This window comes from Podarcis raffonei, chromosome Z, assembly GCF_027172205.1.
Source record: "Podarcis raffonei isolate rPodRaf1 chromosome Z, rPodRaf1.pri, whole genome shotgun sequence".
Lineage (NCBI taxonomy): Eukaryota > Metazoa > Chordata > Lepidosauria > Squamata > Lacertidae > Podarcis > Podarcis raffonei.
In genome coordinates, this window is record NC_070621.1 from 24651431 (window position 1) to 24674903 (window position 23473).

At 41.2% G+C, this 23473-nt stretch overlaps 1 protein-coding gene across 3 annotated transcripts in view; it reads left to right on the forward strand.

Annotated features, from left to right (window-relative positions):
* Window positions 1–6748: 6748 nt before the first annotated feature.
* Window positions 6749–23473, forward strand: part of ZC3H12B (zinc finger CCCH-type containing 12B) — a 30477-nt gene continuing 13752 nt past the window's right edge. Inside the window, exons 1-3 of one of the 3 annotated variants that reach the window (XM_053374137.1) lie at window positions 6749–7051; window positions 9416–9487; window positions 13654–13743. The gene's annotated coding sequence lies outside the window, so the exon portion shown is untranslated. The remainder of the gene's footprint in view (window positions 7052–9415; window positions 9488–13653; window positions 13744–23473) is intronic. The other 2 variants (XM_053374136.1, XM_053374138.1) reach the window with 2 other exon arrangements.

Below are 23473 nucleotides of genomic sequence, written 5' to 3' on the forward strand. Positions count from 1 at the left end.
GAGATGCGTTTTCCTAGAGTGTTTTTTGTTTTTTTTAGTGGAGATTGGAGAGTGGAGATTATGGATCTTTCCATTTAATTCATCAAATGAATTAAAAACTACAACCTCTTTTTGACAAAATTTGGATAAAATGCCATATAAAAATTACATAGTTACTTTGTGCTATATATAGTCAATAGACGGTAGAATAGAGTAATGTATATTGTACGAAAGGAGAGCAAGTTGCACAAAGCTATGTGTGTATGTGTGTGTGAGAGAGTATTGTTTTGTGTGAGCTTTGTGCAACATAGACAGCCCCCCTTTGTGAAATACAGTCATACCTCGGGTTAAATATGCTTCAGGTTGAGCATTTTCAGGTTACCCTCTATGGTGACCCGGAAGTAACTGAACGCATTACTTCTGGGTTTCGCCGCTCGCACATGTGCAGACGCTCAAAATGACGTCACGTGCATGCGCAGAAGCGGTGAATCGCAACCCGCGCAGACGTGCAGTCGCGGGCTGCATTCCACTCGGGATGTGAACAGGGCTGCAGAACGGATCCCGTTCGCATCCAGAGGTACCACTATATAAACTAATGATTCCAATCACTTTGCAGGATATCTGTACCTTTTGTTCCATAACTTTCATTCTCAAAGAGTTACAGACTTACTTTTTAAAAAGAAAGCTGTAGGTTTGGGGGCCGCTGCTCACTGTGGGCTCTGTACATTCATACCCCCATTCTCACCTCTTGGCAGCCCTGCCCAACACGCCCTTTCCTTGTCCTTACTGAACCAAAGCGATGGGTGTTTTACTCCCTTCCCCCACTCTCTCTCTCTTCAGCCCCTGCCTCCTTTTTGGAAAGAAAAAAAGAGGGGCTCCTGGCTCCTTCACAATTTGTGGTTCTTGCCTCCACCAACTATCGGTTCACACAAAGCATTCCCTTTTAGTTGTTCCTTTTTATGATAAAATGCACCACGTATTAATGTAGTGCAGCAGATTATTCCACTCCAAGACAGAGGGAATTAAGGTAAAAGCCCATTACCCTAGTGGTCTAGAGGCCTGTAACTGTAGTTGTGAACAGAAAGAGATGGAACGATTAAAATTTTTGCATCAGGACTTCCAATAAGGCAACACTGTCACCTTTTATTCATCTCACAATATCATGTCACATTCTTTTAAAAAGCTAGCTGCACATACATATGTGGGAGAAATATTGATTCAATGACCCTACCTAATCCATAGTCTCTGAAACATAGTCTCTGAAACCCCTTGAAAGTCACCCTGTTCTGAATTCTGCATTGCAATTCTGCAGCCAAATAATGTATTCAATAAGGCATATACTGGAGTTAAGTGTGCATTAAAAATACATATATTAGTGAACATAACACACAATAGCCATGCTGCCTGGGGCTGTTGGGAATTGTAGCCCAAAACATATAGAGGACACTAGGTCAGGACCATGGGACGCGGGTGGCGCTGTGAGTTAAACCACAGAGCCTAGGGCTTGCTGATCAGAAATTCGGCGGTCGAATCCCCGCGACGGGGTGAGCTCCCATTGCTCGGTCCCTGCTCCTGCCAACCTAGCAGTTCAAAAGCAGCCAGTTCAAGTAGATAAATAGGTACCGTTCCAGCGGGAAGGTAAACGACGTTTCCGTGCGCTGCTCTGGTTCGCCAGAAGTGGCTTAGTCATGCTGGCCACATGACCTGGAAGCTGTACGCCGGCTTCCTCAGCCAATAAAGCGAGATGAGTGCTGCAACTCCAGAGTCGGCCACGACTGGACCTAATGGTCAGGGGTCCCTTTACCTTTACCTTTAGGTCAGGACCATAGGAAGCTACCTTGATGGTAAGAGCTGTTTGACAGTGGAACAGACTTCCACAAGAGGTGGTGGACTCTTCTTCCTTGGAAGTTTTTAAGCAGATGTTGGATGACCATCTGTCATGGATGCTTTAGCTGAGATTCCTGCATTGCAGGGGGTCCCTTCCAGCTCTACACTTCTATGATTCTGTTATTCTACAACAACAACAACAACAACAACAACAACAACAACAACAACAACAACCAGATCTATTGTGAGATTAAATATTCTGCTGCATTTTCTGAGGAAACTGTTATGGCCCCCGTAATTCATTCTGGAGGTCCGTTCTTAACCTGTAACTGTTCTTAACCTGAGGTACCACTTTAGCTAATGGGGCCTCCCACTGCCACCATCGTGCAATTTCTGTTCTCATCCTGAAGCAAAGTTCTTAACTTGAGGTACTATTTCTGGGTTAGCGGAGTCTGTAACCTGAAGTGTCTGTAACCTGAAGCGTCCGTAACCTGAGGTAACTGGTAATATAATCCTTGGTTTCAGGAGAACACTTTAAAAACCCAGGTCAGCTTAGGGCTATATGTTTGGAGGATTCAGGATCCTTTGATGTGTGATTTAATTAGAGAAATTAAATGTGATTGCTTTGAGGGGGTTGAGGGACATTAGCTGCAGTGGGCCAGTGAGTCTCCTCTGGTTGCTAAGACACTGAGGGAACGAGAGCTGGCAGGTTGAGGAGATGAGGAGGGAGAGGAAATTAAGATTCCACAGAGAATGCACAAAACATGAGCAATGGCAAGGGGCTTATCCACCTTCAACAACAACATCAACAAAACTCTTTTTTTTTGTTATTTTTATTTTAGCCCAAGGTAACATTTTCAAGCTGGATTTATTTCTTCATGGGTTTATTCAGTTCCCCATCACATCAATGAATGTAATATGAGTCAGACTGCAGTCCATAGCCCACTTAAACCATCAACATCCCTGACCACTGGTCCTGCTAGCTAGGGATAATGGGTATTGTAGTCCAAAAGCAGCTGGAGACCCAAGTTTGGGAAATATCAATATAGAAAATACTGAGTTAGATGGCAAGTTAAAAATGGTTTACTTACAAACCCTTCAAAGGTCAGATGCACGTGCTTTTCCATACAGCAATTAGAAAACACAGGCAGGAAAATTTATGTTCCAGTGTAGTGAGTGCTTCTAAATTATTTGTTTAGAATCACAAAGATGGCTTCTTTAAGACACACATTCTAAACTTGGAGCAACTAGCTCAGAACTCCTTACTGGTAGGATTGACATGGTGGGATGGAAGAGAACAAAGGCTTGCTAACCCTCCCTCCCAAGGTAAGGTGGAGTGACCTAGCTAAGCCTGGCAGGACAGCTTACTGTATAGTCTTAACCCAATGATTCTCAAAATTCTTTCTCTGGGCCACATGTTCAGAATAAAATTTTCCTTGCGCCACACCGAATGTTTTTATTGATTAGAAATACAACGGAAAACAAAAAGAATAAACTCCTAGCAGTGCTTGATTTTGAAAAGATCTCTATCTATCTTCCTGGGGGGGGGGGGGGTTCAGCCAGAACTCACCGGGACTCAGTTCCGGCACCTGTCAGGTGGGTGCCATTGCCATTCTAAGAGAATGAGAGGTGTTCATGGTGAGTTCCAGCACCAGTTTTTCTAAAAAAAAAAAAAAAGCACTGCATTCTGCAATATAAATAAATAAATAAATAAATACTACTTTGATACCATACTATACTACACTGAAATGTTTAAATGTCCTTGAATCTTTCTGCTAAACTTGCCATCCTCTCCTGCCACACTACTGTGGTACAGCACACCCTTTCAGAACCACTGCCTTAAGCCTTTCATGCATTAATTAGACTTAAGCATTTTGGTTATATGAGGCTGATTATCCCATAAGGGGGTGGGCAGAAGTTGTAATCCAGTAAGGTCTGGAGGGCCACTGGTTTGCTATCCACGTTGTAGATAACTTCAGTGAGTTGTGATAGCTAGATACATTAAAAAAAAAATCAGCATTGCTGGTGGCTATTGACCTAGGCACATCCCACATGTTTGTAGAAGCCTTTTAAAGCAGCAGTGTGGCTCATGAAGATGAAATTTGCAAGTGGCTAAGAGGGAACACAGAAAGATACTCCCAATGGATGCTATTTGCTTTGGGTGGGTGGTGTGGGAACTGATGATGCTTTGCAGACTAACAGCATCAGGATGTTTGCCATCCTGCTCATGCTCAGTAGATATATTTGTGAATACAGCAAACCGTGTACATGTAGAATGATGGGCTTGTCAGTGATCTCTCTCTCTCTCAAATAACATTTAAGAAAACAATTAATAAATATGAAGTCATTGAGACATACTTTCCATAAAGGTTAAAGGAGAATCATGAAATAGCTGACTCACTTTAATTTTAAAGGGCAAATCAATACGGGATAAGAGAGAAATAAAATGAGTCACTATAAAATTCATTTAATAAACTGGGGGGAGGGCGGCTAGCAGAGTTTGGATCATATCAATAAGTCCAGCTGGCTTTCTGGCAGTGACGCCTTGTGCCTCAATTTTCTTATTTATTTGTACATCTGTTTCATCTGATTTCAGTAGAACCCTTGCTTCATTCTGTAAACTGCTTTGGGATCTATGATTGAGCAGTAAGACAACACAAAAATGAAACTACCTATGTATATACAGTCATACCTCGGGTTGAATATGCTTCATGTTGAGCACGTTCGAGTTGCGCTCCACGGCAACCCGGAAGTAATGGAGCGCGTTACTTCTGGGTTTCGCCGCTCGCGCATGCGCAGACGCTCAAAATGACATCATGCACATGCGCAGAAGTGGCAAAAAGCAACACGCGCGTGCACAGACGTGCCATCGCTAGTTACCTTTGCTTCTGGATGCGAACGGGGCTCAGGGATGGATCCCATTCGCATCCCGAGGTACCACTGTATATGGGGTGTATAGGGGATGTGTAACACCTCTGTTGGGGGACAGGTCATGATCCTTTGGGGATAGTTTGTCCACCTTTGGTCTCAACCCTGCTCTCAGCTCTTATCTGTGGCTCCTAGAAGCTGTCAGCATGTGACCGCGGTCATACCCTGGGAATGGCTTCAACTGACCAGCTAAGCCAGGTAAGGGTAGCAGATGAGTCTCAAGCCCTTGGTGAAGTTCCGGTGGCGTGAGTGAATGAAACCAATAATGGGTCCAACAGTTTCTGATTGTGCTATAGAGGGAAATGAGGGGCAGATGGGGCTCATCAACCTGGGAAGGTAGCCCATCTAGGAGAAGGAAAACTCTGATCCTAAACCTCTGTTGAGAAAGGCTTCAGAAGTAAATCATGAGGAAAAATCTGTACTTGCAGAACATCTTCAGGAGAAGAAAAGGCTAAGAAGTAAACTCTACACAAATCCAGAGTGGAGTTGGATGGGTGACTTATACACCTCTGTCTGGCAACTCTTGTAGCCAAGCTGGTGCCAATTGTATTGTTCTGCTTTCCTTTGGACCAACCACAGCAGCAAGATCAAGAGGGGAGTCTTGTTATCTGGGCAGCCCAGGACCTCCATGCACACTGCCCAGGTCTCCCCCCTGAAAGAGGTCACTTCAGTGCTGCTAATGCAGCAAAAACAATGTGGGAGCCAAAAGTTATGAGTTACTGTTCTGTACAGACAAAGAAGGCGTGTGATTCTCCAGACTTCACACCCAGGAGCACACTCCATTATCTCTCAGGATGTGTGGAGGCCAGCAACAACTGTGTCTGACAATGAGGGCAGAACATAGCCATAGTTGCTAGCATCCACTGATAGCAGAGATACCCTTGTTTGTTTATATTTCATAAAATTGTAAAAAACAAAACAAAACCCCAACCCTCAAAGTGGCTTACAAAGAGAATGAAACAATAAAATTCTTAGTAACCGTCACAAGGAACTATTTAAACATTAAAGAAATCAGCACCAAACTACAAACAGATTAAAACACACACCAGCATTTGACACATCTGGGTGGGCTTGCCTGAACAACAATGTTTTTAGCAGAACAGAGCAAAGTGAAAAAATGCATGTTTGATGTCAATAGGTAAGGAATTCCAAAGTGTAGCTGCCATATCTCCCCAGACTCTGTGATCATCACCTGAGGCCTTTCTTTGTGTGCCTCATCCACAAGAGGTCTAGAGAGTGGCAACATGAGAGAATGGACTTTTATGCAGTGGTTTCCCACTTGTGAGATGCTCTCCCCAGGGAGGTTCATTTGTTGCCTTCAACCCATATATTTAGATGCCAGGCAAAAATATTCCTCTTCTCCCAGGCCTTCAGCTATTTAAACAATCCATGAACTTTTAAACTGGGGTGGGGGTACTGTTTTTGCCTAATACTATGTTACGTATTTTTGTATTTTTATATTGTAAACCACCCTGTGATCCTGGGATGAAGGGTGGTATAGAAATTTAATAAATAATAACAACAATAGATCAAGTTACTAGAAATATGGAACAGGTATCCTGCAGCACCTCTATCAATGCCAATTCTGTTGACTGAAGTGGCTGAGTGGGTGCATTATGCCGGGAAGGTGGCCTCATAGGCAAACCTGTCCTAAATTGTTAACGGCTTCTTATAGACGGACACCTTGAACTTAGCCAGCGCAGACCTCCGAGCACAAGCTGACAGGGTCAGCAATTGTGCTGCAGCATCCTGCACCAACAGCAGCTCGCTCCTCCCTACTCCTCCTCCGCCGTCCCAGCCACCCATTGAGCGCACTGCAACAGCCCAGTCCTGAAGCAAGCAGCCCCCTTGCTAACCTCCTAGGCAGCGCACGCCGGAATCGCGCACGGGCCAGCGGCAGCTTAGCGGGTGCCCGCGCCTGCGCAGACGGCGCGATAGCATCTCCTCTGCCAAGCCGAATCCGCCGCCGCCTCTTTCTCAGGAGCGGGAGGGGCCCGGGCGCGGTTGCTAAGAGACGGCGCCCGAGCGGCCTTTCTGAGGAGCAGCCTCAGCAGTAGCCGCGAAGAAGCGGCGGCGGCGGCGGAGGCGGAGGCCAGGCCAGGCTGGGCCGGCTCCTCCACCTCCTGCTCCGTCCGGGGGCCGCTTCCCCGCCTCCTCGTCCGGGAAGGACGCCCCCGCCCCATCCCTCATGCTGTGGGCGCCGCGGGGCGGGAGCGGCCGCGGCGGGGCCCCCCAAGCAGAGACGCCGCCGCTGCGCCCAGGAAGAGACCGGTGAGGAGGGCGGAGGCTCTGTGCGGCAAAGCGGCCTCCGGGACAGGTGGGTACCCGGCGCCTGCCAGCCTCACCTTCGGGAGGAGTGGGGTGGGGAAAGGTCGTCGCCTCCCCTCCCTCCCCCTCGCCCGCGGTAGACCCGGGAGGGGGGCGTCGAGGCTTCCTCGTGGCTTGGGAGAGCTTCCCGTTGCAGGGGCAGTGTACCTGCCTGCCTGCCCACATGCAGCACTTGGGGTTTCAAAAGAGCATTTCCCTTTTGAGGGGCTAGGGAGCTTGTCCGCGCTTATTTAGGGTTTTGTGTGCTTGTGCGTGTTAAGATATCGTAATCGTTGCTCATTTATTTCTGTTCTGTTAGTCCGCAACTTGGCAAAAAAGCACACCAAACCAAGCAAACCCCAAAAAGGAAGAAACAGAAGGGTAGGCGCCTGGGGGGGGAACTTTGGTAAGCCCCCACACCATTGAATCCAATGTGTTTTGACTATACAGTACACGATTTTAGCGTTAAGCACGATCCCTGGAATTTAAACCGATGGTAAGGTCTCTTACCTTCTGCCATACACCCCCCAACGCTCTTTAAATTTTGTTGTTCAGTATTTATTTATTTTAAAAAATTGTGCACCACTCAATTTTTTAACCCCCCCCCTCAAAGTGGTTTGCAAAAACATGAAATTGTAAAATCAAGAAAGATTCAGAACCCCACTTTAAAATATGCAAACGTTAAAATACCAAATTACCTCAACTTTCTAAGCATCTGGGTAGGCTTGTCTAAACAAGAATATTTTTAACAGGCACTGAAAATAGTACAGTGAAGGCGGCTGCTTGATTTCAACAGGCAGGGAGTTCCAAAGTGTAGGTGCCACCACACTAAACAATCAAGTTCTTACAAATGCAGAGTAGGTATTATGTGGCACCTGTAATAGTGCCAATTTTTTATATATTGATTTTATTTAATTAGCATATATTTTATTGCTAACCACCCTGTGAATTTTTACATGGAAATGTTGGGTTATATGTTTAAGTAAATTCTTAGGTGCAGAATAGAGGTCTGTCCTCAGCTTGCAAGCTGGAAATATGTATGGAAAGCTGGTTAGGGCGTAAAAGATTAAAGCAAATAACTCAGCAGGACCCTCTAGGGTTAGATATAGTATACTGCTGGGTGCTGCTGGGAATTTGAAATACTGTAACTTAAAAACAATGATTAGCAATTGTAAGGTATTATTTGTTGTATTTTATTTAAGGTGCTTTCACACCATTCTTCAGCCATAACCCCTGCTGCCATTTCTGCTTCCAAATGTGAGTCATAACAGTTCATGCTTTCATTCTGAACAGACACAGCACAAAAGGAAGCAGGATTGGGAGGGAAGAGGAAAAGGAAAAATCAGGCGCTTTTTCTTGTTTACAGAGTTATTGACATGACTAACTGGCATGGGGAGATTTTAGGGAGGTGGGTGAATGCCATGTGTTTCTGGGGCAGATTACTGGGTGGAAATTGCAGGGAAGCATATTTTTGCAGAACATTAGGAGAAACAAACTATGGTAAGAGTTGTTCAGCAATGGAATATATTATCTCAGGACTCTTTTTTTGCTGAAGCTAGATGCCAATCTATCAGGGATGCTGTGGTTGCATTCTACATTGAGTAGAAGGTTGAACTACATCTGTATTCTTGAACCTTGGGTCTCCAGTTGTTGCTGCTCTGCATCATTCCCATCCATTTTTTGCTAGTGTTCAGGAATGATGGAAGGTGTAGTTCAACAACTAAGGCTGTTGTAGACTAAGATCTAAGGCTGAAGAACACTGGATTAGATTACTTTAGAGGGTGCTGGTCATGGACTATAACAATAAAGATTGGATTTGATTACTTCCAAGGTTCCTTCCAACTATGATAATTATGTGGGGATAAGTCTAAGTTCAGCTATTGGCTTTTGTAGCTATTTGGAATCTAGGTTCATAGGTAATATTTTTCTAAACACTGGAGCAGTGGAGGAGCAGTGGACTGATCTAATCATGCCTTCAGTAGTTCCAAAAACATCTGTCTAGCCTCTGGAAAATGGGGTGCGGTTTAGATGGGCTTTTGGCTTGATCCTTCAGCTGATGCAATGGTGAAAATGAATGATATCCACTTATTGCTGCATGCAAAATCTATAGAAAGAACAAGGAAGGTTATTTTATAGGAGTTGTTTCTCTGCATGCTACAGAACATAGAATCATTAGAAATCTTAAAGGGGTACCAAATTATTCAAGAAGCTCAAAGTAGACCATGAAGAATTCCAAAAGGATTATCTCAAGAACGGATGAATGTGCATCAAAATGGCATATAAGATACAACATAAGATTGTGCAAAGTGATTGACCTTGGGACACAACCCCCTGCCCTGAAATGTGTCCTTTCATTTATTCACTCTATCCCTAGAGAAGAGATCTTTGAGCTGTGGTTGGGCGCTTACTGTAAACAACAAATCTGTGTGGTCTGTTACTGAAAAAGGTGAGTTCTTTATTAGGAATTGTTAGGGAAGAAACTGAAAACAAAATGGATAGTATCACAATGCCTTTATAAAACTTACATTTAAAATACTTTGTACAGGTCACCACATCTCAAAGTGGACAGCAAAGAACTGAAATTATCAAATGATTCAGGTTTGAACAGGTTCATCAAAAAGAAAGACAAGCATTTGGAACTTAGTTTAGAAAGGAGACCGTCAAGGAGGTTTATTAAAAAATTCTCACTCTCCCATAATACTAAATCCCACCAGGGGAGGGTTATGGCCTTTATTCCTTGCTTGTGTGCTTCCTAGAAGCACTTGCCTGGTCACTGTAGAAAATGGGCTATTGGATTTGATGCATCTTTAGTGTCAACTAACAGGACTCTTCTGAGGGAATATAAACACTGCTGTGTGCAGTTACTCAAAAATTTTGCAGAACAATATTTTTATAGGTTTCAGAACATGAGATACAACATTTAAAAAGAACCCCAGTGTTAATACTTTGTTTTGTTCAAAGCTTTAACCTGATTACTTACTTCAATCACATTTTAAAATATGCTATTTTTTTTACTCTTTAGCAAGCTCATTAGAGTGCATTTGTGTGTGGAGTGAAGTAGTTTTGTAGACTGTTTATTATAAGTATGAATTATATTTTTTCACATATCTACTTAGCCCACATTGACATCCAAATGACAATTTGTGGTCAATATGAACAATTCAGAGAACTAGTACTCAGTATAAACAGCACATGTTTTGTTTCTTCCCACTTTGCCTTTCTTCCCACAAGCCTTTGTTTACCTTTGTTGTTCTGTACCTTCTTAATCCCTTCTTGTGGCACACTGTTAGCTGGAAGAATCAGCTTTGGAGTCTGTTGCCATTAGTTAGGTCAAATATAACCTGGTAATTTGGTAAATGAATTTTATCCATGTGCTTTTGCTGTATTTTTCGCAGTAACTTTCTGCAAAAGTTCTGAAATTGCAGAACTTGAACTGAAATTCTTTCTAGAACTTTATCCAGAGAGCTATTAACTTAGTCAGAATTGTTGTTTGGTTTGTAGTTGAATGGTACCTACAAAACTAGATCCAGTGTAGCAGTACAATCTTGGCATCCCACCTCTACATCATTCTACCCAGAACTTTAAAGAAATTTTGACAAGCACAGAACTGGCAGTGATGGCACAATGCTAAGTGCCTTAACATAGGAATGCAGAATTTGTGCCCTCCAAATGTTATTGGTTTCCAACTTCCATTGGCTTGCATGTTTACCTTGAACTAAATTCTGCTAAATTCAGTTAGACCTACTTCCAAATAAGTGTGCATAGGATTGCAGTTTTAGAAGAGGAAGGCTAAAAAGGATGCAATCCATATCTTTGCCTTCAGACAGAATCTTGCACATGTTAGACCACATGTTAATCCCTGACGGATATATTACATTTTCCAGCAATTGTGGTGTGCCAGAAGAAGGGAAACAGGAAAACAATTGTGCTGTTTCACTTCTTCTTTTTAATAATGCCAGCACAATTTAGTTGAACAATCCATATAGTGAACCAAACCTCCAGTGTAGGGAAATCCAAGACTATATTATGAATTTTCTTCTTTGGCCTTTTAATGAGGAGGCTTATTTTATTCCAAATGCTCTGAATCTGCAGTTGAAGCTACAGGCAGCCAATTTGAAAAGGTGTCGCACTGTAACTTGAGCAAAATTGAATGTTCCACTTAGCACTTCCAACACAAAGACTGTGTGTTTTGGCTGCCTTCTGTTGCCTGACTTTTGCCATGCCTCTCCCTGTCTCTTTTAAAGGTTTATCTTTTTCTTATTTAAAAAAAATAACGGACCCCTTTGATGTCTTCTAAGCAACCTGCTTCCTTTTCTGCTAGTAATGAAATTGTGCCTAGTACCTAAATGACATGTAGATAATATGCCTGACAATTCTGTAGGGCAATTGTATATTATTCTGTTCAGCCGTGTGTTTTATAGCAATATTATTGTGATCTTTGCACCCATAGTATTTCTGATTTGAAACATTGGCCTGTTATGGCTAATAGCCCTGAATGGGGATGGGCATCCAGTCAGACCTAGTGATGTAGATCTCCATCCTTGCATATGCTTATCTCACCTATGTGTGTGGAAGCCTGGTTCCATGTGGAGGTCTACCTTAGTAGGTTTGGAAAACTGAATTTTTCAGAATAAATAATAATAATATTGTAGTATTTATACCTGCTCATCTGGGTAGGTTGCACCAGCCACTCTGGGTGGCTTCCAACACATATAAAAGCATGATAAACATGGTGTGAATTTGCTAGTCACATTATGTTTTTAGGCTCCCGAAGCAATTGACTTAGTGGTGCTCTGGCATCAAAGGAATATATTTTACCAGCAAGTGATGGCGTGACAGCTTTTTCTAAATGCATCTGTGTGGGAGACTGCTCATATGGCAAGCCATTTTTGTGAAATGGCTTTCAGTAATTCTGATAACCTCAGCTATGTACTACGACCCTTATTTATTTGTATTGCGGTGGAATCGCACAATGAATTCTTTCACAGAATCTTTCCATGTGGAACTGCCTCCATACAGTTGCATCCTCCTGAATGGCAGCCCTGCCGGTATTTGGATATCATGGAGCATTTTCTGTAACTCTGTTAACAGCAACTGACTCATTGTCATTCTTGCTGTAGTTCTATCAAGGTAGTGCTAAGGCACATATTTTTATTGTTCTGCTGTGGAGGTGGCTGTGGGAGAATAAGAATCAGTAGCTGTTGCGAAAACTCATCCAAAGCCAAATGTACTTTAACAAACTACTTTAATCTGAGAGTCCTGCAGAAGAAGACGTGCCACTTAGACAAACTGAATGCCAATTGTTAAGAGCAGGCATAACCTGAGGTGCTTTCTTCTTTATTACAATTTGTATAGTTTGCTGTTGGGTGGAGGTGGTTGTCCATAAATGTTTTTCCTGCTTAACCTAAAAACTCTTAAGCAATTTATAAGAGCACACAGTCTTCTACACCACAAAGTAAAACATGGAATTGAAACATTCTATGATACCTGTTTTGTTTGAATAGCTTGTGGTTGAGAAAAGAAAATCTACCCCTTCCTCAAAAAAAAGTCTGTGCAGAAATATCCTTGAAATGCCCTTGGACGTGTTGAGAGTAGCCTGTTCTAGCTATGGTTGATTCAGATTAAATCTTATCAAAAGCAGTAAAATTTTAAAAATGTGTCATAATATCTACATAATTACAAAAGCAAATAATAAATAGGATGCTTTCTAACAAAAGATTGACACCACATCCTCTGGATAGAATAAAAGAGATGATGCATTGACCTCAGGGTCATACATTTGAAGTGATAGAATTTTTATTTTTTTGAGCAAACTCAAAATGTTTCACGTTTCTCCTCATCTTAGGGGTGAAAATTTGCGGTAGCATTGTAAAAGATCAGTTTCTTTTTGGAAGAGAAGCAACTCAAGACTTATTGTGCCTTTGTAATACTTTTTATACAAATGCAAAAGATGAACAGATATTTTGTGAGGAATAGGATAAGCAGAAGCAAGTATTCTGCTTTGATTTGGATTCATATAATTCCAGAATTCAAAATCCAAACTTAACTCCCTGGCAAGAAGATTAAAACAAGTGCCACTTTTCAGCTCTCCCAGTTTGTAGTTCCTCATGACAAAACTAGCTCCCACCATGGCAAGAGTTTGTGGCACATCGTCCAGATATTTGTGGATTTAGAGATCTGCATTTCCACTTACTATGGCAGGTGTTTTATCACCCTCTGGCAAGAGTGACAATTTGGGGTAGTTCCTAGCCTCACACTCTAGTTTCAAGTTGAACGCCAGCAAGGATCATCTCCACAGTTGTGCTTATTTTCAGAGAGCAAAATATAAAGGCAGTGTCCACCTCAAACTCAGACCTGGAAATGAAAACTTGGCTTTCTGTTTGGCACTGGCTGGCTGATAGAATATACTATTGATATAGTATATTACAATATTCTAGTTTAAGGTTTCTCCCCTTGTGTCTATGTAACATTTAGTGAGAGATGAAGTGGTTCAAAATATCATCTTCGACAAATATTTGAAAGCAAATCTAAATATGTGCTGTTACTGATATCTGCTGTTTGGTTTAGTTAGGTCTGTGTTTTTTAAACTTCCTTTCCTTTTTTTAAAATTAGGAATGTTTGTAGCCGCCATGTAAGCCTGAAGTATAGAGACCCAAGATATGATTCTGGCACTTTAAGAAATATAAGAGACCAGCTTTAACTGTAAGTTAAATTATTTTGTTTGAAAATGTACAATGTCTTAATGTCACTTGATTCTTAACTACAAGTCTGATGAAAACAAACTTTTTATCTGTTAGTGGACACTCCAGCTGTCATGTCTACTTGAAACTTAAGTTTATAGCCATGCAGACACAATCCTTGCTGCTTGAAACGATGAGCTGGCTCACCTAGTGTGAAGTAAATTTGCTCATGGCAAGCTTGATGGCTCCAGTGCATCTCATGATATCTGTCTTTGATATCATGACAGGATGTACTGTACTGGGAAAGTATTCTCTCTTTAATAAGGTACTAATGACTATCTTGGGACAATCTCAGCTATAGAGCCACAAGTAGGAATGCCGCTTGGGGCAAGATATTGACTGTACCATCTGTTCCTAGCATGTATGAACACTTTAATTGATATATTAAGAAATTCAACTTTTAAATTGATCTTCCTACTTGTCCCTCTCCAGTGGTCTAGATACTGAAGTTGTCCTCCCTTCTTTCCACTAGGAGGCAGGTTCTGCTTAAATTCCGCTCTCAGTACAGGCCTAGATTTCATTGTGAGGGCTCCAAGGGGAGAGTGTTTCTTTTCTTTTCTTTTCTTTTCTTTTCTTTTCTTTTCTTTTCTTTTCTTTTCTTGCGAAACCATTGTGCCCACCCTGGGCAAATGTAGTATTTTCTTAGCGATTCCACTTCTTGAAGAAAGCATGTTTTTATCTCTTTCTTCTCTATTAGCTTCCCTTAAATATACCCTGATCATAAATTATCTTTCCATTGATATATAATTTTATGGTATTACTCAAAAAAAAAAATTGATGTTATGAGCCATCAAACCTCGGAAATACACTTTCTCTGGAAGGTTTCCACAATTTTGGCTACTAGTGTATAGTTCAGATAATTGTTTATTGAGTGGTGGTGATCCTGAGGAGTATTCAATCATATGAGCCCCCGCAGCTGGAGCCAGAAGTGTTGCAGTACAGACATAAGCTTACTGCATTATCTGAGGTTTATGAGAAGTAGGTTTTAGTTTGTTGTCCTTTCCCAGGCAACCAAGGGGACAGCTTGATGTAGAATAGTGACGTTAAGATGGGGGATTCAATCACATAATTAAAACCTCTTTGAATGCAGTGTAGGACTGCAGCCTTTGTAGTCTGTCAGCGTTCTTGTATCCTTTAAATACATTTTTTCCCTGATGGGCAAAAATGAATTAAGAGAATACATATGTTACCACCTGTCTGTGCTTAAGGAACAAAAGATTTGGATAGAGGGATTATGCTATTTGCATTATTAACACTAGACAATTTAACAAATCAAACAAAACTGTGTATCTTTTTTTAAAAAAATGGTTGTTTTGTGTCCATTAAAGTTGGTATGCAAATATTAGGAATATCTCTCAGGTTTGTTTGTTTTTTAAATTTAGAATTCACATTGAGACATGAACCATGTTTGTTTAGTGCTAGCAGTTTCAAGCATGCAAATAAGTGTTAGGTAAAAATTTTGTGTGATGTCATCTTCAGTAGGAAATTATCAAATGCAAACTTGTGTGGCAGAGGTAATATTTTAGAGCTAGGAGAGTAAATTAAACAAGGAGGGGGAGAACCATGTACATCACATTGAACTCATTGGAGGAAAAGGTGGGATATAAATACAATAAATAAATATTTGCTCCTGGCTAGCCTTCTTCTGTACGCAATATGAGTCATGAATCACCCCTTTTCTCAAGCCATTGCCTCATGTTTTAGACATGCACCGTTTTCAGTTCTCTTGGAATCATGTTTCTTCCTGATGCAAAAATTGGAGATAGGTGTGTGAGATAATTAGATTGAAGAAATAGATCCCTCCCTTATTTTAAGAAGTGCATTTTTTTTTTTGCAAAATTCTTGAGGGTTATGGTGGTGGGAATAGGCATTTTGTGGCTCTAAATACAGTGGTACCTCGGCTTACATACGCTTCAGGTTACAGAGTCCACTAACCCAGAAATAGTACCTCAGGTTAAGAACTTTGCTTCAGGATGAGAACAGAAATCACGCAGTGGCAGCATGGCAGCAGCAGGAGGCCCCTGAAGTGGTGTTTCAGGTTAAGAACAGTTTCAGGTTAAGATCAGACCTGTAGAACGAATTAAGTTCTTAACCCTAGGTACCACTGTACTAGTTAATGAGTACAAAACAAGCAAAACACACACACACACAAAATTCCAACCCCATAGGAATTCCTTTTCTATAGATCTCGTTGATGAATGCTGTCAATTTTTCCTGGGGTTAGTGATCTTTCTCCTAATAATATGATGATATGAGTAATTTAGGCCAAATTCTGTAGTAGCAAAAGCCTAGGTTTTTTTTATGAAGGAATAAGAATTATCTGGAATGAAATGTTTTTGAAGTTTGTGGTGCAGATAATTGATTAAAGTTCTGATCAACTTTATACTCTTTCTGTCTCAATGAGATTGCCAGTTCTCTGGCAGAATCCCACATCACTCCAATAACATTTGAGCGATGGAGTCCTGTGGGGCAGGCTGTTGCATAAGAGGTACCCATGTTCCATGTCTATAACCATTGCTGTCCCAGTATGGGTTGCTGGCACTACTTTTGGCAGTGCCTGGCCATTCTCTTACAGCAGAGGTGGGAAACCTTTGATTCTTCATATGTTGTTAGACACCAACTCCCCTCAGTCCAGCCAGTATGGTCAATAGTTAGGGATGATGGGAGTTGTCATCCTGCAATATGTGTTTCCCCATCCATTTTTTGCATGATTCTGTCCTTCACACATTACTTCGGCAAGGTGGGATCCAAATATTGCTACTCAAGTAACATATGACTCTGGTCATAGTCTTCTGTTGTTGAATGAAATTCCAAACCTATAATTTAATGCATAGTTTTGGCCTGCGAAGAACTTATATTCACATTACAGTATTTCTTTTTCCTTGTGATTGGTTGCTTTTGAAACAGAAACTGGTTTCTCATAATTTGTGACTGAAAAATTCCTAATGATTTCACTGGACTCTGAGTGATTATGGGCTGCTTGAAAAAGTTTAAATCATCAGCATGTAAATCAAATGCCTTCTTCATAAAATGGTTTTTTAAATGTACTTTGTATCAGGATAAAACAGTGTTGTGAACAATGATTATCTGCCTTTATGCCTTAATTCTTCTAAGAACTGGAGCTCAAATTGTGCAATTGAAAAATTATTATTTTTCATCCTGTTAAAATCCTGTTGTGGTATATAATTACTGGGAAAGCATTTTTATTTTATTACACAGAAAGGTGTATTGATACTTGAGGTACAGTACTATGTGAACAGAATTCAAGTGCTTTGGGAACACTTGTTCTTTTTGAATTGCATTATCAGCCCCACCAGTCAGTCGTGACTCTGCTGAAAAACGGTGTTTAGGTAAGGATGCCCGGTTGCTAAGCAATGGACATTAGAGGCTTAAACGTTTAAAGCTGTAGTGCAAAGTTTCCCTCTTTGAGTGAGATATTTTCACATTACAAATTGGAAGGGTTTTTTCTTCCTTAAACTGCTATTTAAATATGTATTTTATATAAGGAAGACTATAATAGCTCCAAAGTTATGAAATTTTGCATAATTGGAGATGATTTTATTTTTATTACTGTCTCTTACTATCTTTTAGTCTGTTACTTACAGATGGGGAAAAATTTACCCATTTCCAAGTAATAGTTTCCAAGTAATAGTTTTGGTGGTATTTAAAGGCATTTAAAAAATTCTGCTTACTTCAGTATTAGCAAGCAATATATAGCAGCAACAATTAAATATGGAGGGGAAACTAAAGGATTGCTTGGTAGCTCATGAAAGAAATATGCTACAGATAATGCAAAAGTTGATCACATCTATTTCACTTCACATTTTCAGTTGCAGAAGGTGATAATTCGATGGGTCAGCAAGAGGGAGCAGAGAATCTCTACTTGTCTTAGTCAAAAGATAAAATAAAAATAGCAGGGGATTGTTTTGTGCCTTGACAGGGCACATGTTCCTGACCTCTTTCTTAGGACCTGGATAATGTGGTATTGTGAGCAAGGCCAGGTTTGCAAAAGAAAAGTAGACTTGGCTTGCCTGTGGCAGGGACTTCAGAGATGAATGAGAAATTGGGAAGTAGGGTTAGGGAAATAACTGGAAATCTCTATCCTTCCCCTGACCTGTCATTCACAGATGTTGATCCCTTAGCTAGCAACTAAATTTTGTGTCAAGAAAACACATTGCAAAAAAACCTCAAAGCCCCAGGTCAGAATGGACTCCTGCTGAAAGAATATGTGGCTAGGAATATTCTCCATTGTTCAGTGAGGCCCAACTGGACCTACCTACAGTGTTCAAGACTTGTTCAGCCACAGGACTTCCTATTGGGTACCCTGTTGGTCTCTCAAGCTCTAGCCTTTCCCTCCTTTGGCCAGAATGATGTCATGCAGTTGAACACTTGTCTGATAGCACTGTTGTTTGTTTGTTTTTAAACCAAACTCAAATACTATGTAAAAAATCATGATGTGGGGAAAACCTTGAAGCTAGTCATCACTTCTCATGATTCTTGTCACCCCATTGCTGTACTGCTTCAGCTCTTCCTTGCCTCCTGGAGGGGGCAGCAAACCACAAGAGCAGGCTCTGAAGAAAGCAGCCCACCCAGAAACTTGGCAATATAGATGTCACAAGCATCTTTTTTTAAGCACAGGAGGAGATGCCGGTCCAAGCTGGCTCTGGGCTTCTTTCTGGGAGCCCCCTTTCCCCTTCTTTTCTCCTTTTGGACTCTCTTTGCCAGCAGGACCTGCCTGAGGGCGCCTCCTGATACTTTTGGGGTCTTTGAAAAGCAGGAAGGTCTTTCTGCTTCACCTCCCCAAAGCCTGCCCCCCATGTTGCTGCCCAACCCTGCCTTTTGAATAGCTGCTGCCCTCAGCCAGGGCGTGCTTGGAAACCACTGCTTGTCCTGTGGAAAAATACATTGGGGTTATTTACCTCTGAGTTTAAAAAAACAAAAATATACCTTGCCCTGTTGTTTAAGCACCTTTCCTCCCTTCTTGCCTTCTGTGTCCATGTGGGTGTTTATGTCTCACCCCCTCGTAATGTTCCCTATTTTCTCCTCCCTATCCTCGAACTCTCCCCAATTCTCCCCTCGCCCCTTTGCTTTCTCACACATTTGTTCCCCCAACCCTATACTTTCTTATGTGCTCCTTCCTTTTTCTTCCCTCCCACCCCCACTGGCAAAAAAGGAGGGAGAAATGTTTTTGGTTTTATTTTCTGGTGTTTACATAGTTCCAGCCTTATTTCAGACATTGTGATATCATGATGTTTAGCTTTTGATACATCACCATCTTGAATACCAGACATCACACAGCCCTACCATGAACTTCGCATCTCAACATCTGGGCAGGTCTGTTTGGGAATAGAAAGTTCTTCAGATTGTTCTGGCCAGAAATATCAACTGACCACTTACACGGGGCTTCTTCCCTGTTCACTTTCCATCACCATCTGTTTTGGTTTTATTTCTTCACCCTTCTTTTCATTTGGGCTCCCCAATTAGTTTGAAGACCACAGGTTCCCTACCTCGATGAAAAGGGAAGGGAGAAAGAAGCTTGCTGAGCATTAGGTATGCCATATAGATAAAAACAGTATGGGAAGAAGGAGCAAGCAAGAGGTAAACATAGCAATTACTGTACTTTTCTTTGTATAAGACTATGGTTTTTTACTCTAAAATAATGTTCAGAATCTGGGCTCGTCCTATAAACTGATAGTATCTCCCCCCATTTTCTTAAATCAGAGCCCCCCAAAATAGGGGGTGTCTTGTACATGGGGGCGTCTTATAGATGGAAAAATATGGTACCGCATTTTTTGCTCTATAAGATGCACCAGACCACAAGACGCACCTAGTTTTTGGAGGAGGAAAATATGAAAGAAAATATTCTGAATCTCAGAAGCCAGAACAGCAAGAGGGATCGCTGTGCAGTGAAAGCAGTAATCCCTCTTGCTGTTCTGGCTTCTGGGATAGCTGCACAGCCTGCATTCACTCCATAAGATGCACACACATTTCCCCTTACTTTTTAGGAGGGAAAAAGTGAGTCTTATAGAGCAAAAAATACGGTACTTTATCTGTTCTATTCTGTAAGCAGATGTAGTACATTTGTAGCCTGCCATATAATGCTGCATTTTCAAAGCGAAAGGCGCCATGTTCATGCTGACTTGCCTATCAAACGATTCATTATAGCAAGCTCTAACTCTTAACACCTGCCAAAATGTCTTCTGCTTCCTTAACCAACTTTGCCCATCCTGTTTGATAATCTAATTGCCCCCTGCTCTTCAGCCCACCTTTCTCTGTAAATCCTTTGACTAGGAAGTCTCATCTGCAGCAGAAACATATGTAGGGTGCATTTGCTCACACTTCATTTCTCTGTCTTTTCCCCATTTGAAATTCAGGCAGTAAATTCACTGGGGAAGAGCCCCCCCCCCTTGGGAGCTTATATTGTTCTGTAACATGTCATGTGCATTAGAATTACAGTATAGTTGAGTAGCATGGCTTGGAGAGCAAGGCTTCTAATATTTAAGGAACAATTGAGTCATGCATGCAGCATGGATGCTACTAGCCATGATAGCAGTGCTGTGCCATTGCAGTTGAAAGCTTCAATGCTTCTGAATACCAGTTGCTGGAAACTACAGGAGGGGAGAGGGTTATTGTGCTTGAATCCAGCTTGCAGGATTCCCACAAGCATCTGGATGGCCACTGTGAGAACAGGATGCTGGACTGGATGGGCAACTGGCTCTGGCCTGATGCAGCAGGCTCTTATGTTCTTACACTTGTCTGTTAGTGCGTGGGGATATCATTATGCAAATAAGTATTAGGTAGGAATTTAGTGTGATGACAACCGTTCATGAAAGTAGTAGGAAATCAGCACAGGTAAACTTGCTAGCCACTCTGAGCCCGGCCTTGGCTGGGGAGGGCGGGGTATAAATAAAAATTATTATTATTATTATTATTATTATTAGTCAGAAATGTATTTTAAAGCTAGAATGATACACTCTTGGTTAGATCCTTCCTGCCCTCTCTCCACTGTCCCACACCAGCTACAGGATGCTCATTTTCTCACAACATTGAGACACATATTGCCTTTTAGTTTAGACAAACTCTTTCTGTTCTCTTGGAGAAATTGTGCGTTTTTTCCTGATGGCAGAGGAGAGCCATGGAAAAATTGGACAGAAGCAGGTGCTTACGACTTGGAGATAGAGAATCTCTTCCTTCCACCATTCTCTTTCAGGAAGTTCAAAAAAGTTTCAGGGAGTTCAAAAAAGTTCTTGCAAAGCTCTTGAGGACTACTTAAAAACAAATAGTAACGGTAGGGATAACCAACCTGATGCCCTCTAGATGTTTTAGACTCCAATTCCCATCACCTCCAGTCAGAGTCGGTAATAAAGGAGTTGTAGTTCACAACCTCTGAAGAGCATTGTGTTATCCCAGGCTTTTTAGTGGCCCTGAAGAATGTAGTAGTAATAGTAGTGGTAATAATAATAATAATAATAATAATAATAATAATAATAATAATAATAATAATAGATTTTAAAATCCCATAGGAATCCCCTTTGGTATATGTTCCCTTGATGGTGTCAATTTTACCTGAGGTTTGAGGGATTCCCTATCACCACCAAATAATAGTATGATTATGATAGCTCATAATAATTTTGATGAAATTTTGTAAAGGCTGAAGCTTAGATGTGACAGAGACTTAACTGTCATCTGAAGTGGAATGCTTTTTTGAAGTTTGTGGTGCAAATAGTTAACTAAAGTTCCCAGATATTTTTTCAACTCTTGCATTTTAGAGAAAAACACATTTCTGTTCCATGTGGGACAAGCTGGTCACATGAGTGATACCCATGCCGCATCCTTACAACCACTGTGCTAATACAGGTTGCTGACTGATGTGGATGATTTCCATGTGATTCCATCCTTTACATGATATTTGGAACCATGTGGGATCCAGGCATAGGGATCTGCCATGCCACATACTCTTGAATCTGGTGATGGGCTTCTATTGTTGTAGACGGTTGAGTAAAAATTCTAACTCTTTGATTTTGATTTAATAAAAAAAAATGCCCCCAGAAGAACATTTGGGAGCAACAAATTGCATCTCAGAACTTATCATTAGAAAATTCCTATTGATTTTGTTATACAGTCAATATGTTAAATCATGCTGATAAAGCTGTCTTTTCTGTGCGGATCTAACTTCCCCCTATTTATTAAGATGTCGTAGCACTATAGCAACATTTTTAAAAAAACAATTCAAATAATTACTCCCTCATAATCACTGATTTAGAGGCAGTTGTGATTCTCACATCAAAGTGCTCCCCCCACCTGTCGCCTTTTAATGAAAAAATGACACAGCTGAATTTTCTTGTTAATAGTCTTTCAACCACAGTTGACAATCACTTAAAAAAAGAAGAAGCAAGATACTCCTGTGAGTCATGGAAGTGGGTGTGTTTCTGCAGAGAGCAGCTTTCGTAACACCAATCCACCAATCTGTCACCAGAGTCGGAAGAATAGAACACCCCTGCACACAGGCTCTGCTTTGGCAAAGAGCTATCTTCTTTACTACCAATGTGAGTTACAGCTAAGCTACTGCTTTCTTAGAGGCAAGTGAAAGTGAGTATGCTAGCAGTAACGGTAACATGTGCTTGGAGATGAATTCCCCCCTGTAGTTTGCTTTTCAAATCTTGTTTTTGATGTGTGACAAATCTTAAGTGCCTGTTATTCATAATATTGTGGTTCAAAGGAGGTAGACTTCAGTAAGTTGTGTGTGTGTGAGAGAGAGAGAGAGAGAGAGAGAGAGAGAGGGAGAGAGATTTTTCTGAATTGTTGCACCACGCTTGACGTCCTAAAATATGGAAACAAGTTGAAAGTGTGCATGTTTCAAAAAGAAAATAAAATGTATGTGTGCATAAGATTAATGCTGGAAAAAGAGGATCTTTTGTTAAATTTTGAGTGTATAGAATCTAATGCCCCACTTGAGGGACCGTCAAGTTAACACTTGGCAAGAGCAATTTGCATAAGAGAAAAGACAGGAGGAAAAAGAGTATTTTAACCCTTCCTTGTTAAGTATTTACCCTTATACCTTTCTCACAGTGTTATTAATTGTTTGTATTCTTGTTCATTGTTTACCTCAGAGATTTAATATTCTTTAAGGATATAAGCTGGTTGGGGAAAGGGTTTGGGGGAGATATGGCTGACAGGGAAACGGATAAGTGCTCCCCTTCTTGAGATTGCTTTGCAACAAGCAGCCTTCAGGCACCTTATACCCCTTATTTTAGATTAGGTCAATCTGCATCCGTATAGCTTATGGTTGTTTGTTGTTTAGTCGTGTCCGACTCTTCGTGACCCCCTGGACCAGAGCACGCCAGGCACTCCTGTCTTCCACTGCCTCCCGCAGTGTAAAGTTCACCAGTAAAGATAAAACATACTATATGATTACTTAACAAGGTATTGGATGGTACATGTTACAGGTGTTCAACAAACTTTCAAACTTTACCTCACTGTGATACTTTACTAAAAACTAGAACAGTAAATTAGTGAGCTGGTGAGGTAACAACTTAATCGTTCTTCAAGATTATGTTTGTGCAAGCATCCTTTTTGTTGCTTTTCATTTCATTTCTGTTTGTCTCCTTCCACAGCTAAGAATTATGTGTTTAGGTTTTTAAATTATTTTAATAGTATGGGATTTGTTCAGTTATTGCTTTACATCCCTGCAG